The sequence below is a fragment of the Myotis lucifugus genome, unplaced genomic scaffold, assembly GCF_000147115.1.
Source record: "Myotis lucifugus unplaced genomic scaffold, Myoluc2.0 scaffold_98, whole genome shotgun sequence".
In the NCBI taxonomy this organism is placed as follows: Eukaryota; Metazoa; Chordata; class Mammalia; order Chiroptera; family Vespertilionidae; genus Myotis; species Myotis lucifugus.
This window is the reverse complement of record NW_005871146.1, coordinates 519,277-537,899: the sequence shown is the minus strand read 5'-3', so window position 1 is coordinate 537,899 and position 18,623 is coordinate 519,277.

Sequence of the window (18,623 nt, the reverse complement as noted above, 5' to 3'; positions counted from 1 at the left end):
CATTTGTCATGGAAATAAAGTAGACAAATACAAATGAATTGTAAAGGAAGCTTCTGTCAGATGTGAGGAAGTCAAAATCAGTGGTACACCTAAAGCAATTCTACTTTGTCTTTCTCTACTCCTTTCCCCACCCTTCCTAGGCATTTTGGTGCATTTGTGTATATTTGCTGGTGAGTGTATTCTTTGGGAGACAGGAGGTGGGATCAGGACTCTTATTTGCTTATGATCATTCTGTCTCTTTTCCTATATCCATATTACACTGAAACTTGTAAGAGTTGGAGCATGAAAACAGATTAACTATTTTTGGTTTATTGAGTTCTGACTATGATGTTTAGAAGATGGACATTCAGTTTTGAGACACATACATGCAGATGTTTCTGTGTTTTCTGATCCATTATGACTGCACAATATAAGTATCTCTTCTTACAAATGGTCTCCACAGTGGGCTCCAAAGTGTGGTTCGGGGTGGGGGTGGGAGGGTTTGAGGGGTTGGAGGATGGGTGAGATTTTTAGAACTTTTCTTTATAGCTATTTTTTAAATTAAATCTTTATTGTTGAAAGTATAACATATGTCCCCCTTTTTCCCCCATTGACCCATTCTTAGCCTCACCCTGTCCCTTGCCCCAGGCCTTCACTATAGCTATTATATTCATCTTAGCTATTTAAAGCATCTATTTGATGTGTGTTTTATAATAATATATGTTTACATAAGCATTCATTATATTTTTATAATGCTTTAAAAATAATACATACATTTGGAATGCACACACACACACACACACACACACGCACAGAGTTGTTACTGAAAGTAACGTACCTTTTAAAAAGTCTCCTTTACGGCAAACTTTGAACCTTGCACCTTCCCAAAGTCAAAGGTCTATAATTGCATCTTTGGAAAGTTCTTCCTACATTCAATATATATTTAGGGTATATCCACTATGTCCCAGCTCTTGCTAGGTTCAGAAAATTCAGTAATAGGCAAAAGCGACATGATTCTAAGACAGCATAGGGACTTGGGCCTGGGGAATGGAAAAACATTGGGTTTCAAAAAGCCCGCCTTTTCGTGCAAACCCACTTTGTCCCCAGCTTATAAAAGTAGCCAAGCAGAGCCAGTTCAGAAGACCTTTCTTTCTTCTGTGCTGCCTCCCTTGTGCTTGAGCATAAATTTAATAAAATCTCTCTGGAAATTTCTCTGGGGTTTCCTCTCAATTTCTATCTTGGGGAATCCAAGAACCTCAATGCTGGTAACAGTCCTGTCATCATGAAATTTAGTCTTGTCGACATAGGCAAGACACATAAACACAAGATACACTTTTAAAAATTATAAATTGTGCTAAGTGCCAAGGAATAAAGTTTTGAGAGATCAGTGAAGGCCCTTCCCAGGAAGTGACATTTGTGGACCCTGAGAAAGAAGATTCCTACCAAGAAGGGCTCTTGGTGACTAACTAGGTTCAGATTTTTAAAACAACAGGTGCCATTGCTACACAGGGTCCACTCATGTCAATTACACTTCAGGGTAAAGCCTTCACTGAACTACCTGCCTCTGCACTAAAATCCCTGCCTGTGGGTGGATTTAGATGGGGCCAGGGGGGCAGATCATACAGAGGCTGGAAACCATGTAAAATTATAGATTTTATCTAAAACACAATGGGTGAACCAGTCACAGGTTTTATTTGCGGGTAAAAATTCAAGTCATGGACTTAAGCTCCCATTTCACTTTTTCTTTGCCCTGGATTGCCTAAAACGTGTCAGTGTCATGACAGACACCCTGCAGTGGAAGACTTCAAAACAGAGTGAAAAAAAACCAACAACAAAGAAATAAAGCAAGCAATACATTTATGGAAATCTGACAGATCTGGAGCGCTCAGTTTGAAACACAAATCCAGATGGTGAGCTGCCTGCGTGCCTCCGTGTTCCTCTGCAGGGAGATCGCAGCTGGCCGTGGCGCGCTAGTTTGGATGCAGAGCTAGAGAGCCGGGTGTCCGAGGCCTTCCGAGGCTACCCGGGGACCCCCCCCCCCCCCCCCGCCTCTGGCCCAGGGCGGGGGGCCACTGCCCTCCGACACTCCCCTCCCGCGTCCCCGCCCCCCTCCCCCCAACACACCAACACACACACACACACACACACACACACACACACACACACACACAACCTTCCAACCTCTGATGCTGCGAATTCGTCTGCAGTTGCGCGCATCCCCCGCTTCTGTGCAGCCCCTGATGGGGCGGAACCGAGCGCTAGGGCCTCTTGCGCCGCCGCCGCTGCCAGTCGATGGTCACGGGTGTAGCGGCGCCTCCTTCCTCTGACCCCGGGACGACCAGCAGGCGTCAGGTTTCTGCTCCGCGCGCCCTCGCCTCTCACCCGCCCGCGGGCAGGGGCTCTCGGAGAGCCCGGCCTGGCCTGCGGGTGGGGCTGTGCGTCACCGCGCCGCATCTGCGGTCCACGGAGCCAGAGGCCTGAGGACAGCTGCTCCTGCCACCGTGGGCGCCTCTGGCCCCGGGTGCAACGTGAGGGACCCCAGAACCTCAGTGTGGGAATTTGCCAGGAGACGAATAGGAAGGGAAAAGGCCTGGAAACTTAAGCCGGTCCAAGGAGGGGTGAATGTTTGATGGTCAGGCAAGGCTTATAGCCTCGGGGAGTGTGGAGTGGCTGGTGTAGCTAGTAAAAATGTCTGCCCGCGAGCTCTGGTCTGCAAGAAATATCACACCTCATAATTTTCTGGATCTTAGTTGATTTCTGACTCCTTTGAGCCACATACAGCCCACCGTTCCCTGCCTGCATATGATGGGCTGGTTAAAAAATAAAAATCGCCCAGATCTTCTTTGGGTCCCCTTCAAATTAGGGATTAGGCCAGATTCTGGAAATTGATTTAGTGACTTCATAGTTCAGTAACCTACCCAAGGTCACATGGCCAGTGTGGCAGCCAGGATTTAAACCCAGACATTTTGGAGTCCGCAGGCTGTACTCTCAAAGATGCTAGATCTGTCTCAGAAATGTTTAGCCTCAGCTCGATCTGTAGCCAGCACGGACCACAGTGTCCTGGAGTATAAAGCACACTGGACTAGGAGTCAAAAAATAGGACTAGAAATCAGATGACCTAAAACAAGACTCTCTAAGTCTCTGAACTTCAGTTTCCTCTGGATGAAATGTTAATGTGCAAGGTCTAGGAATTCTAGGGACTGTAACTGGTCATTTGCGGGCCACTATTTAGCCTATCATAATGGTGTCTCCTGGGTGACAGACTTTTCCGTATAGAGGCAGCAGTTCCGAGGTCAAGTGGCCTCCTCATCCCGGATATGAAACTAGACTCTACAAGAGAACACTGGTTGGTTCACAAGAACAGAAGAGAAATGCAAACAAGACAACGATGATGATGACGTTAGCTACCCTTAATCCACTCTCTCTCCACCTCCCTTCAGACATAGACAAGAACTTAACTGTGCCGCATAGGAAGCGAAGCTGATTCTTGAGATGTGTGAATCTGTAGTCAAAATGCTACTGATCACTTCCAGAGAGAGCCCTCACATCACATATGGCTGAGGAGCAATTCCTGGAACTATCAACAGAGTCCAGATGAATTTATATTTTATTTTGCAAAACAAATGTACCCCTCACCCCCCGCCCCCCAAAAAAAGAGCAGAACCTTCCCAATCACTGCTTACGCTTGCTGACTTCCTTATAACCAGAGGTGACACAGATGTGCAGACTGGGGGGGAGTTTTAAGTGAAATCTGTGGCTATTCTCTCCCTCTTGGTGGGGGCCTTCGTTGTGCAAGTTGGAACAGATTCCTGAAGAGGGTTCCGGTTGTATGAAAACTGATTTGCAGATTCAAAGGCCTGAACTCCCCTGAAGTAAGAAGGAGTTTCCTTTAATATATATATGTAATCAAAATGGTTCCTATTGTAACAGACCCATGAATGGAAATTCGCAGCCTTTCTCAATCATTCAGAATTAAACAACAGACTCAGTTTAGGCATGATATCAATGACTACGTTGTTTAAGTTAAATGATCTGTGAAATTTCATGTCATGCCAAATAGGAAAAAGGCTTTAAATTGCTTCAATTTAGACATTTTCACCTAAAACCCCAAAGCATTCAGAAGGAAACTTGTTTCTATTTAAAAGCAATTTGAATAAATAAATAATAGATACATACAGAAGGAAAATTGTTTTCATTTAAAGACAATTTGAATGAATGAATGAATAAGTATAAATGCAATTTGCCCACTCTTATAGACCCTGCCTCTTTTGCTTCTGGGTTCCTTTATTGTTATTATCATTATTTTATTTTATTATTTTTTTAAAAATATATTTTATTGATTTTTTTTACAGAGAGGAAGGGAGAGGGATAGAGAGTTAGAAACATGGATGAGAGAGAAACATCGATCAGCTGCCTCCTGCACACCCCCTACTGGGGATGTTGCCCACAACCAAGGTACATGCCCTTGACTGGAATCGAACCTGGGACCTTTCAGTCCGAAGGCTGACGCTCTATCCACTGAGCCAAACCGGTTAGGGCTATTATCATTATTTTAAATATATTTTTGTATTGATTTCAGAGAGGAAGAGAGACAGAGAGAGAGATAGAAACATCAATAATGAGAGAAAATTATTGATCGGCTGCCCCCTACTGGGGATTGAACCTGCAACCTGGGCATGTGCCCTGACCTACCCTGACCGGGAATCAAACCGTGACCTCCTAGTTCATAGGTCAATGCTCATCCACTGAGCAAACCAGCTGGACCTGGGCTCCTTTTATAGACTCCCAGGAGTAATACTTCATCTAGACAGGTCACATTCATCCATTCCCATCTTTAAGCTCCTTGGAGATAGGGGTTTCACAATCTACTTGATAAACCACCTCGGTGTTCAATAACCCTCACCTTTGGATTTGTTTTCCTAATCTAATCTCTCCTCCAACAATTTAGCATCATGGAATCTTAGATCTGGCAAATAATCCTAAAGGTCATTGAATTAGTTTTTTAAACAAAATTGATGGATTAAAACAAACTTATTATCTTACAGTTCTGTGCATTAGAATTCCAACACAAGTCTAAATTTTAACACACAAAAAGTGGTGGCAAGGCTGTTTTCCTTTCTGCAGGCAATTGGGGGGATCTTTTCTTGCCTTTTCTTTTAGAGACTAACGATACTCCTTGGTTTCTGGGCACCTTCTTCTTCAAAGTTGCATCTCTGACTCCTCTTCACATCATTATCTGACTCTGACCAGTTGGGAAAGGTCTCTGATTGTAAGGACGAGAGACTAAACTGCCTATCCTCCACCCACCTCCATTAACCCAGGATGATCTCCCCATTTTAAGGTTCTTACTGTAATCACATCTACAAAGTCCCTTTTATGTTTAAGGAATATTCACAGGTTCTAGGGATTAGGACATAGACATCTTTGAAGGGGGTGGGGCAGGCCTTATTCTGCCTACCATAGTTATCCCTTCCAATTCCTTTCAATAAGAAGGAAACCACTGACATGCTCCTCTAACTCTGAGTACTTCCATGGATGGAGAAGTCATTATTTCACAAGGCTGCCAAGGGTAATGTTGACTAACTAAATGTCAGGAAAGCCTTATGTTTAGTCTCAATAATTCTCATACATAGCCCTTGTCTTAAGAAGCACAGGATAGCTCTGGCTGGTGTGGTTAATGTTGGCCCACGCACTGAAGAGCCTCGGGTTTGATTCCTGGTCAAGGGCAGGATACACAATAGATATGTCTCTCTCTTATCGATGGTTCCCCCCCCCTCCCTTCCACTCTCTCTGAAAATCATTGGAAAAATGATTTTCAATCTTCAAGTGAGGATTAACAATGACAAAAAAAAAAAAAAAAAAGCACAGGAGAAAACCCAACTTGGTATCTCTACTTATAAACCCTCTACATGAAGTTCTCAAAATATTTGAAGACATCTAGAAGATTCCACTTTTATTCATTATTTGAACAAATTGAGCAGCTATTATATGTGGGTGCTAGTCTAGGCTTCAGAGATACCGTGATTAATAGCCAAAGTTCCTAATCTCAATGCATTTCTTCCAGCGAAGGACAAAGGTGGATGCATCAACACACAGCTTTAGCATCGCCTTGACTACCTCATATCAGGGGCAGCAAAATCATTTGTGAAAGAATTTGATATTTAAAAATATCTAAATAGCAATTATTTGGTGTGGGGGTAAACTGGTTAGACCTTTTGTACATATATTTTATATTTTAGAATTGTTTTTATTTTGAATTATAATGGAGGAGCACCAAAACCGTTCATAGCCACAGTCCTCTGAAGATCTTATTCTAGCCCTGAGGTAGATAGAATTGTAAAAGACAACAGTTTCTTTTGGAATAAGCAAAAATGTCTTCCTGAAAAAAGTAGAGACTTTCAAGATGAGTAGATTTTTTGTTTGTTTGTTTTGTTAATCCTCATCTGAGGATATTTTTTCCATTGACTTTTACAGAGAGTGGAAGGGAGGGAGGGGGAAAGAGAGAGAGAAATAACATTGATGGGAGAGAGACACATCTACTGGTTGCTCTCCCACACTTGCCTCAGTGTGTGCCCTTGACTGGGAATCAAACCCGATACCCTTCGGTGCAAAGGCTGATGTTGAAACCACTGAGTGCCACCGGCCAGAGCTCAAGATGAGTAGATTTAGATAAATAAAGCCTAGAGGGAGGACAGTCTATAAATTTCTACTGACACCATAGCAGCCAAATGAGAAGGAGAACTGAGCCAATAAGCCCTTTGATTGGGTGTATGGCTATAGGTAGGGAGTAATCCGGGTATTTTATTCCAATTGTTAGAAGTTTTCTGAAAGGCAGAGAAGACTCAAAATTCAGTGGCAATGGGTGAGCACACTGTCTGCAAAGATCCTGACAATCAAGAAAGAACTAAAGCCCTAACCGGTTTGGCTTGGTGGATAGAGCGTCGGCCTGCGGACTGAGGGGTCCCGGGTTTGATTCCAGTCAAGGGCATGTACCTTGGTTGTGGGCACATCCCAGTAAGAGGTGTGCAGGAGGCAGCTGATCGATGTTTCTCTCTCATCAATGTTTCTAACTCTCTATCCCTCTCCCTTCCTCTCTGTAAAAACTCAATAAAATATTTTTTTTTAAAAAAAGAACTAAAATGCAGGCATAGAGGATGAGCTAGGCACTTGGAAAGTTGAAGTCCCCAGGCCAAGGCTGGTTCCTCACATGAACGGCAGCACAATAGCTAGGACCTGGGGAAGTCTGACCCTGTAAGGCTAAAAAGGATGGCCTCTTCAGAAATAATATAAAGGTGTTTGGCACACAAGAGCCACTTCTTGCAGTGTTTATCTCTACAGGCTACAAAATCCAGACCCAACCCTGCTTCTCTTGCTGTGACTGAGTTTACCAGAGCTCCAGGCTGGGGCAACCTATATAAGTAGAACCTGGCAGATGCTTCAGTGGGTAAAGGTCATCAAGGCATTTGTTCTTATTATTTAACTAAGGTTCTTACCTTTTCTCTTGGTCTAAATTCAGCTTCTCCACATGCATTCTTAGGTGCTGGTAATAGGAAAGTCTAATTTTCATATTCTGTGCTGCTGTTTCTGAAGTATAGCTGTAACTGAAATACTGTAAATAAATCTAATCAATTTTAATTCAAGTTTCCTGACATAGAAAATGAAAAAAAAATCTCTTTTTTCCATTTCAGATTTCCTAGAGGTTCTGCTGCTTACACTGTAATGTTAAAAGTTCATTGGTGGACTGAATTATCTGATGGCACAACCTCTGGGAAAGTGATACATTTTGTAATTAACATTTGAGGTTCCTTCTTTGATTCACCTTTTTTAAGAGAATGCTTTGTTGCAAAATGATCCTTTCAGTTTGATTTATTTTAGGCATGTCTGCCTTTAAGACTTAGAAGATTTCTGACTTTTATTTGGCAGCAGAAAAACTTTAGTCATATTTTCGAAGACCTTATTAATGATTGCTGGAAGTGTTTCTGGCATTGTTTTGGTTGGGACCAAATTTGTACCTGTGATGATAATCTCATTGTCAGTAATTCTTATTTTTAAATTTTGTTGAGCCCCTAAGGGGGTGTGCTGAGTTGAAACTTGAAACTCCCAATATACGTGGGCAAGGTCCAAGATGAGACCAAAAAGATAGTGCATTGCTGGCATGTCTGGTAAATAGTGGTATAACATTGATGTCTTCTTTTAGTTCTCTGCAAGGTTCTGGAGAACTCTGCTGCCCCCTTCTTTTACTACCTGTATCAATGCAAGGAATTTGGGCATAAGTAGTACCAGAGATCAGTGGTTTCCATTCCCGTAGGGCAAAATATAATCTCGCTGGGGTCAGTAACTAGCACTTGGTTTCTTTCCTTATTTTTACCTAGGTTTGGATGTTTAAGTATGTAACATGATTGAGACAATTTGAGCAAACCAAACCCTGCTCATTTAATGTCCACAAATACCATGGAAAAGAACCCAGTCCTCAATGTCTACTTGTACAGGAAGACCTTTTGTTTGGCTCCAGAGTTGATAGATCTAAGATATGACCACTACAATATCAGATCCTTACTGACACTGTCGCCTTAGAGTGTGGTGGGAGCTTCGAGGACTTGTTTGCAAGCATGTGAGACACTAAGGCAGACTTTGAGAGGAGCTGGAGATCATGCATTAGCTGCTGAAAGAGGGCCATAAAGAATGGTTTACTACTGTTAATTTTACCTGATCAGTCATTGTTCACCACCTCTCTTATCAAAGGTTGTCATGGCTGGTAGATTCATGGGCTTCTCATCATCACCAACATCATTTTTATTTTAAAGAGAGAGAGAGAAACATCAATTTGTTGTTCCACTTATTTATGCGTTCATTGATTGCTCCTTATGTGTGCCCTGACCAGAGATCAAACCTGTGACCTTGGTGTATCGGGATGACGCTCTAATCAACTGAGTTGGGCCCTCCCCCCCGCTTTTTTTTTTCTTTTACATTCTGATCCTTTGTTCATTTAGCATGAAACAAATATTCCAGAAATCCAGAGGGGGAATGAGTCATACGAAATGGCAGAGAACTAGAGTGAAGTTCCACAAATTCCTTCTGAAAATAAAGAACCATTATATCTACTCCAGTGTTCATCCAAGCCTCATTAAAGGATGCCATAAAATTAGAATATTTAAAACTGGTAGAGAAATGGATAATGTTCTATGAAAGAGACCCTCTATTTAAACTCTCTATTTCAAGTTGGGGGGTGAGGTTGATGTGTTGAATAGATTATTAAATACAAGGTATTAGAATAATTAACTATCTGTTTAGGTATGACCATATTGGAAAATAATTTTGTGATTTCTTGAATAGTCAGCCATGTACTTACCTCATGATCTGTGTGAGCTAATTTGGTCACATTTGCACACGAAAGAGATCATGTGATTGGCAGCCCCACCAGAACAACACGAATGGAAGAGGAATAATTCCCCAAATGAATGGAGAAAGGGTTGCTGAGCATGCAAAAATAACCAAGGCAGAAGATGAAAGGGGGAAGGAGGGAAGAAAGGTAAGAGTATTCTATTACAGGTGGCAGAGCTGAAAATTAAGATTGCTGACAACCTCAGTAAAGCACTTGATTGAAGTCAAATACTTTAAGACACTAACTGAAAAAATGGCTTGTTTCTGCAAAGAATTGCTTGTAAATTATACCTGAGGCAACTAACTGTGGGTTAAATATACTCCCTAGGAGTATAGCATTATTAATGATTTTGCTTAAGAGTAGTAAAAGGCAGACTTGGGCCCAGATTCCTAAAATAATAATATATAGTTAATATGAGGCTCATTAACTGCCTGAGATGTTATGTTCCTACCCAAAAATTTGGTTTTATTATTTGAAAGTCAGTTGGCTGGCACCCAGTGTCCCAGTTGTGGACCTGCCTGGAAGCTTCAGGGACCAACTGCTTATTCACTACTGGGAACACAAAGAGATGCTGCCTGTGTGGATATGTAGTCCTAGACCTCAGTGCTGCAGAAGAAATATGGCATTCTACCCTGATTGTAACAGCTGTTTCCAGCAGTTTGACCAAACTGGAGTCTCCAGTTATAAATTGGGAGAACCAAGGTCTGTTTTTAGTGATGTCACTGGCCTTTTGGTTGACTTGAGCAAATTATTCACTTCTCCATACTTCTGTTTCTTCCACACACAAAGAAATATAAGTAATTCTTACCTAACTTACTCTAGAGACAATATCAAATCTACTCAATATCAAATGAGACAATGAACATGAATTCTCTTTGGACAAATGAAATGTCAGAAAATTAAGATGATGTGCTGGTTATCATTATTAGCATTCCAGAGTGGGGTTGGCACCCTCTGCTTCCCTTCCAGCTTATTGGCAAAGGGAGAGGATCAAATTAGGTTCAAGATCAGATTGGGGGAATTGCTTTTCAAAATACTGCTATTCATGAAATAGATCAAAGAGTTTTGTGGCTATGCCAGCTTCCTGAAAACCTAGGAATCATTATGAATCCAAAAGAGGTATTAGTTGTTATGTCAGAGATGAAATATTTAATATTTTAACAATGATACAAGTCAGCTTCTTATCTCTTGCCTCACAGCATAAAAGGAACGAAGGGAGGGAGGGAAGGAGAGAGGGAGGGAGGGAGGCAGGGAGGAAGGGAGGGAGGGACCTTTAGCCTTCTCAGAAGCACAGATTGGCAGGAAAGCTGCAAAAGAGAGCGTTAGTAAGCAAGAATGAAAATAGTGTGATACTTTTAGGAAGGAAGAATAGAGACAACAGTATCACACTGGCAGACACTTAACTGAGAACAAAAAATGAGCAAAAGTACCTTAGTGGTACTCAGCCGAATGGATCACAAATTGGATATAAGTTGGCAATAAAAGTCTTCTTGTTAATTAAACTCAGGACTGGATATCATGTTAATACAATTTTATGCAGATGTTTATGAAGCACTATGTGCCAGGTACTTTTAATGTATATAAGCATTATCTCGTTTAATCCCACTATGTAGATGTGATTGTTATTCATATTTCACAAATGAGGAACATAATCACCAGAAAGTTAAAGTCCTCCTCGCCGTTATATGGCGAATTTGGGACTTGAGCTGATATCAATGTAAATCAACTCTCAGAGAGCATCCCATTCATGTAGAGCACAGGTTGCAGCACTGAGCTTTGGCAAAGGGGCTTGGCAAACCTTAAGAGGATTCAAGGGGTAGCAGTGAAAGGAGGAAGGTTATTTAACCTGGAGGAAAAAGAGCTGAGATATGATCCAGAGTAATGCCAACTTATCTGATGGCAACTGGGATCAAGGTGCAGCTGGTTTGGGGAGCAATGGAGGAGTCCGAGTAAACAAGAATTGAATTTTGATTGTTTCTAGAAGTGAAGGATGCTAGAAATGTGTGGTGGTCATGGAGGCGCACCACTCAAAGGTACCTCCACACTCAGGCTCCGGCCACGCTTCCCCTAGGTGCCCCTAGCCACTGACAGCTGAGGGGGTACAAGAGCTGGGCCATTCCTGCCCATTGGGAGATTCCCCACCTGAGATTTTCTCAGAACGTCACTGCAGCCTGAAGTTTCTCCTAGTGCAGTCTCCTCCTTCCCCACTCCTTTCTTAGGTATCAGACTTGGAGGTTCTCCCCCCTCCTCCTTTATCCTTAACAGACATTTCCCCAATATATCTCCTGTCTTCGTGTGTGCTTCTCAGGGACCCAAATTGACATAATATTGAGTGTGTGGTGAAAGGGAAATCACACCCTTTGTCTTTAAAGGCAGGCTTGTTAATTAACTGAGTGAGAAATTTTAAGAGCAGGCTTTTGGGGCCCAGAGAGAATGTGCTTAGAAGATCATCCGTCTTCTAGACCTGAAATACTATGAGTCTATTTTTGGAGCTTAAATATAAAAGGTTGAATGTTCTCAGTTTCTTTTTAAGGTATTCACTATAATATGAGAGTAAAAAATATGACCTTAAGGTATTTATCTGAAAGATAATGAGAAATGCCTGACAGGACATCTTCACTGTACCTGTCACTATCTCTGGTCTGAACTTGGCACTGATGCTATTAAAATTATTACAAAAGTGAATACAGACCACTACTCATTAGCAACAGAAAGCTGCAGATTGAGGCCTGTGCCGCCACCCCCAAACCAGTTTTGGAACTGTACTGCGTCCCTGAAGCAATGTGATGAATCAGCTCAAAATTCCCAAAGTCCAAAAGAGTCAAATCGCCCATGGCTCAGACATTTGAACTGCATAGGTTAGAAGAGTTCTTTCCCTATATTGAGCTTGACTCATTGGCCTTATAAGACCAATGGTTAGATGTATTTTGACAATGAGCTCATAGGGTCAGAGCATTGAAAATTCTTTGTCATTAGTAAAGTAAGACATTTAAAGAATTACAAGACTATTTTTCCTTGCTCCTAGCCAGCCATGTGACCTTGGGGAAATTATTTAAGCTCACCAAAAAAAAATCTGGGTGAATTTGGTCTAATCACTGTGCTGTACACCTGAAACTGATACAAGATAATACTGAAAGTAAACTGTAATTGAAAAACATTTTAAAGGTACAAACTTCCAGTTATAAAGTAAGTCCTGGGAATGTAATGTACAGTGTGGTGACTATAATAATAAAAGTGTAATATGCTAATTAGACTAGATAGCCAAACAACCTTCTGGAAGTCATTCCGGATGACCTTTTGGACGAAGCCCTGGTGGCGGGGCCGAGACAGAGGCGATTGGGGGCGATCAGGAAGGCAGAGTAGTTAAGGGAGATCAGGCAGGCAGGCAGGTGAGCGGTTAGGAGCCAGTGGTCCTGGATTTCTAGAGGGATGTCCGACTGCTGGTTTAGGTCCTGGATTGCGAGAGGGTGCAGGCCAGGCTAAGGGACACCCCACAACCCATGCACGAATTTCAGGCACCAGGCCTCTAGTAGTTAGTAATTCTGTATTGTATATTTGAAAGCTGCTAAGAGAATAGATCATAAAAGTTCTCATCACAAGAAAAAATTGTAAGTATGTATGGTGGTGGATGTTAACTAGACTTATTGTGGCGATCAGTTTGCAATATACACAAATAACAAGTCATTATGTTGTACACTAAAACTAATATAATTTATATGTCAATTGTATATCAATAAAAAATCTAGTGGAAAATATATAAAATAAAAATAACATAATTGAAGTTGTAATTCTCAAGCTGTGTTAACGAGTCAAGGTTATTCTTTGTTTCTCATGAGGACTGGACTATTTCAGAAAATGCCTTTTCATAGGGATATAGTACAATTTTCCCAGGTGGATGTGGTATTTGCTGCCTCTGTATACTCAGTCAATATAGTTAAACCCCCTTTCTCACCTGAACAACATGTTTATAGTGATGTTAGTGTGATGTTATATTGAATAAGAAACTGTTTAACTAACATCAGATCCCAAGATGCAAACAATTCTACCATCAAACAATCACACAGAATAGAGACTCTTTTTTAAAATATATTTTTATTGACTTCAGAAAGGAAGGGAGAGAGAGATAGAATGATGAGAGAGAATCATTGATTGGCTGCTTCCTGCACACCCCCTACTGCAGTGGTTCTCAACCTTCTGGCCCTTTAAATACATTTCCTCATGTTGTGACCCAACCATAAAATTATTTTTGTTGCTACTTCATAACTGTAATGTTGCTACTGTTATGAATCATAATGTAAATATCTGATATGCAGGATGGTCTTAGGCGACCCCTGTGAAAGGGTGGTTCGACCGCCAAAGGGGTCGCGACCCACAGGTTGAGAACCGCTGCCCTACTGGGATCTAGCCTGCAACCCGGGCATGTGCCTCTGACTGGAATTGAACCCAGGACCCTTCAGTCCGCAGGCCGATGCTCTATCCACTGAGCCAAATCAGCTAGGGCAGAATAGACACTCTTTAAGATTAAATCTAAGTACATTTTCTTTATTAAAAAAAAATCTGAATACAGTTAGTGGTGAGATACATTCAGAATTAAGCTGTGAAAGGGTTAACCTGCTCTGCTAAGGCCCACAGAAACCATCAAGCTTCTCTCCCACTTGGCTGTGTGGTTCTCCCCACGTCAGAATAGCCAGCCTGTCTGGCTGCTCAGGGCTGGGTGGCCCTTTTCCCTTCCCTGGTGGTGGGGTGGCAGTCAGCAGAGAGAGTAGACAGAAGCAGAGCAGCGGTTCTCAACCTGTGGGTCGCGACCCCTTTGGCGGTCGAACGACCCTTTCACAGGGGTCGCCTAAGACCATTCTGCATATCAGATATTTACATTATGATTCATCACAGTAGCAACATTACAGTTATGAATTAGCAACGAAAACAATTTTATGGTCGGGTCACAACATGAGGAACTGTATTTAAAGGGCCAGAAGGTTGAGAACCACTGCTAGAGGCAAGAAAAGCACAGCACACACAACCAGCGCCACCATTTGCCAAGCAGGTGGCAGGAGGCAGAGATTTGGCAGGTGTAGGCATTGTAGTAAATAAATACACACAATGTCTGACAGGTGAGGAGGAAAGGACAACTTGAAATTTGAGAAAGGCAGTCTTCATAGAGATAACGTTTAAAGAATATTTCTCCAACTTCATTCCTGTTTTGCTTCATGAAATTTCAGTGGTATTGAGTTTTTCTGCTTTTGACTGCACTTAAAATAGTATTTCAGAAACATTTTATGTATCACTTCTTGGCCTTTGGCTAAGACCAAGTTCAGAAACATTCTGTGTAATGTAAGTTTTTGTGGGCTGGTCTGGGAGACTTTTCCCGCTTGCCTCAAACCACAAACATATGACATTATTTCTATGGTAAATATATTCTGACTTTTTAGAAATCTTACAATCTTTTAATGTATAAGCTATTTGGAGCCATAATCTATGTATATATAGGATCTATGTATATGGGCATTTGCTTATTAAATGTAGAGTGACCTAGGTACTGGGCACCATAAAGAATAAGGAGCTCGCAGTTCTTTGGAGAAGACAGAGGATAGCTGAAGTGCATAAATGGAGAGATGAGCCAGGCCACATTTGACTTTCAAGGGTTCTCGGCACTTTTGCCTTTGTAGGCCCCCTCCTCCGTAAATATACATGTAGAAATTATACTCTACAGTCATGTTGGTGGTATAAAGAGAAACATAATATGGATGGATTATAGAAATTATATTCTCTCTGCTGTTGCTAATTTTAAAAGAAATGAAACATTTTTATGGACCCCTAAAAGAATTTTGGGTCCCAGGCATTGTGCCTGCTTAATGGAGAATTCAGCCCTAGAGTGGCTGGAGGGCAAGGTGAGGATTTGCAGAAATGACACTTGAGGTGAGACAAGGGCAGGAATCTATGTGAAAAATGATAATGGCTCTCACGATGAGAATGAAAATGAGGAGGATTCCAAAGGACACAGGTTGGTCAACAGGATATGAGGAAAGAGGCAGAAGTCTGGGTTCTTATTTGTTCCCTTCCCAGGCCTTTAATTGGTGCTTGACTACCAAGCAAACATAGACCAAAGCAAACCAATCAACCAACCCATTTATCAAAAACAGCCACTGTCTGTAATATTTTCCCTGATCATTCTGCTGTTGGTCTGATTGGACTAATTTTGACTCATCTCCAATTTCTGCTGTGCTGACACCCTATTTAAACTCTGTTCTCTACCTCTGAGGCTGATCAGTGTATTATTGGTCATTTTATATTCGACCTTTGACTCTTGGCACTCATAGTCTTGAGTACCAAGTACTCCTGCTGTCCATTCTGACCCCTTGGAGCGACTCATTCTAGCCACACCTATCCTACCTGACCTCCACACAGGGGAAAGGGATCAGACTTTGCTGCCTTGGTGGGACTGGCAAATGGGAGAGGCATTGACAGCTCAGAAAAAGAGAGTGAAGAACAGTTTGGGGGGACACGGTTACTTCAGCTCTGGATATGTTAGCTCTGAGGTTCCAAAGGGATAGCCTAGCAGACATTAACCAAGGCAATCTCAAATGTGGCCCTAGAATTTTGAATAATGTGCTGAGCTGGAACTGGAAATGTGAGTATATGCAGAAAAGGATTCACATAGTAGGCCCCAGCCTATCCTCAGAAAGGCCTGCGTGCAAGGTTGACCCTTGGCTGGCATCTGGGAACTTGATTTGGGGAGTTTTCCACCATTCCCTAACTGATAAGGATGGCCAGCTGTGCCCAAACGTTTTGTGTATAGAATATGGATAATGCTGAACACCTGCTTTTCTCTGGGAGTCTGGAACTTTGGTATGTGCTGGCTGAGGGTGCCTACATAATCAGGCCCCAATAAAAACCTTGGGCATTAAGTCTGTAATGAGCTTCCCTAGTAGACATTTCTCCCAGCTTGTCACATTTGATGCTGGAGGAATTGAGCGTGTATTGTGTGACTTTACTGGGACAGAACTCTTAGAAGCTTGTCTGGCTTCCTCCAGACTTCATCCCATGTGCCTCTTCTCTCACAGATTGTGCTTTGCCTCCTGGCCCTGTGATAAATATTAGCTTGGGCACAACTATATGCTGAGTCCTGTGAGTCCTAGCCAACCCACTACTCTGGGGGTGATTTTGGGGAGCTGCAACCTAGGGAGTTACCAGGAACATCAGGTAATTCAGTGCTGGGAATAATAATGTAAATGAATCTCTCAATCTAAATCAGTGGTTCTCAACCTGTGGATCGCGACCCCTTTGGTGGTCGAACGACCCTTTCACAGGGGTCGCCTAAGACCATCCTGCATATCAGATATTTACATTATGATTCATAACAGTAGCAACATTACAGTTATGAAGCAGCAACGAAAATAATTTTATGGTTGGGTCACAACATGAGGAACTGTATTTAAAGGGCCAGAAGGTTGAGAACCACTGATCTAAATGGTTACAGGAGACTGGTTACGTGACCTGACTCTTATTGGTCAGAATAGGAAGGTCATTCTGCTTCATCCTGCACACACAAATGAGGATGCCTCTTTCCTATTTTAAAGTACAGTTGTCTGAAATATAGCAGAAGGACAAGGGTGACACTCAGGGGATGATTTAAAAGGGTTCCCAACTATTCCACAAGCAAAATCTAATTAGCTAAGAATTAGAGCAGTGGTTCTCAACCTTCTGGCCCTTTAAATACAGTTCCTCATGTTGTGACCCAACCATAAAATTATGTTCGTTGCTACTTCATCACTGTAATGTTGCTACTGTGATGAATCGTAATGTAAATATCTGACATGCAGGATGGTCTTAGGCGACCCCTGTGAAAGGGTCATTTGACCGCCAAAGGGGTCACGACCCACAGGTTGAGAACCGCTGAATTAGAGCAATAGAAAGATCCTTCTAACAAAATGTTAAAAATCAAAACAAAAACACTAAAGAAATTGTAAGGGCCATAACTATTCCTTGTAGCAAATCAATAATAATACTTTAGCCCTGGCCAGTTTGCTTCATGGTTAGAGCATCGGTCCTTGGACAGAAGGGTCTCAGGTTTGACTCCCAGTCAAGGGCCCATACCTTGGTTGCAGGTTCCCCAACCCTGTTTGGGGTACATGCAGGAGGCAACGAATCGATGTCTCTCTCCCACATCAATGTTTCTCTCTCTCTCTCTCTCTCCACTCTCTCTCTCTCTCGTTCTCTCTCTCTCTCTCTCTCTCTCTCTTTTCCTCTCTTCTCCCTCCCTTCCACTCTCTCTACATATCAATGGAAAAAATATCCTTGGGTGAGGATTAAAAAAAAAAAAAGAATGATACTTTATAAGCTCTCTGGCAATGGATACAAGATCCCAAAATAGACTGTTAAGAAACTAATTAAAGTTTTCAGGAAGTGGTAATTGTCCAAAAAAAACTCCTAGCCTATTATACAGAAACCTATGATTGTCCAAGAACTCACATCAAAGTGCCAAAAGCACAAGTACCCCCTCAAACTTTCCCACTCTCCCACTTCCACCCCTATCCCCGCCCACCACCACCACCACCAGAGAAATCTTACCCCAGTGCCTTTCTGAAGGTGTCCCTAACTTATGTGGACCAAATTGGCTGGCTAAACAACTTACCTTACATCTAGATAAGTGAGTCAACAAAGAGATACTTAGGAGACTCAATGTTCCAATCATTCATCTTACCAAGCTTATTCAGCAAGATGTGGTGTGTATTCTGTACCCAGTAATCAATGCCACCAATGACACTTCTTTTCCCCTTTTCAACTTGATCTTTAGTCCACTTTACCTTGTCAGGTAGATAGTAGCTTCATTTATCATTTATCCCATAAGCTGAATAGTGAGGAGTCGCAATTAAGCCTGATCAATTCCAAGTTAATGGAGGAATAGACACTATCCAGAGAACCTGACCTCAAAAGAGTGACTAAATTGTGTCACTTCATAATACAGAAACTATAATTAAATTTGGATCATCTCCCATTGTGGAGAATGTGAAAATGTTTGCAAGTGCTCAGAAGACAGTTGGATCATGGTTAAGGATCATTTTTGCAATTAAATGTGTAAGGAGGGTGAATATGTTATGGGACATGAAGAGGTAATTCTGTCTTCAAATAAGACATTAATACAGCAAAGGAAAAAATACATCTGAAAGTGGTGGGGTTTTTTTTTATTGATTTTGGAGAGAGAGAAAGAGAGAGGAACATCCATGTAAGGGAGAAATATCACTCAGTTGTCTCCCACACACAC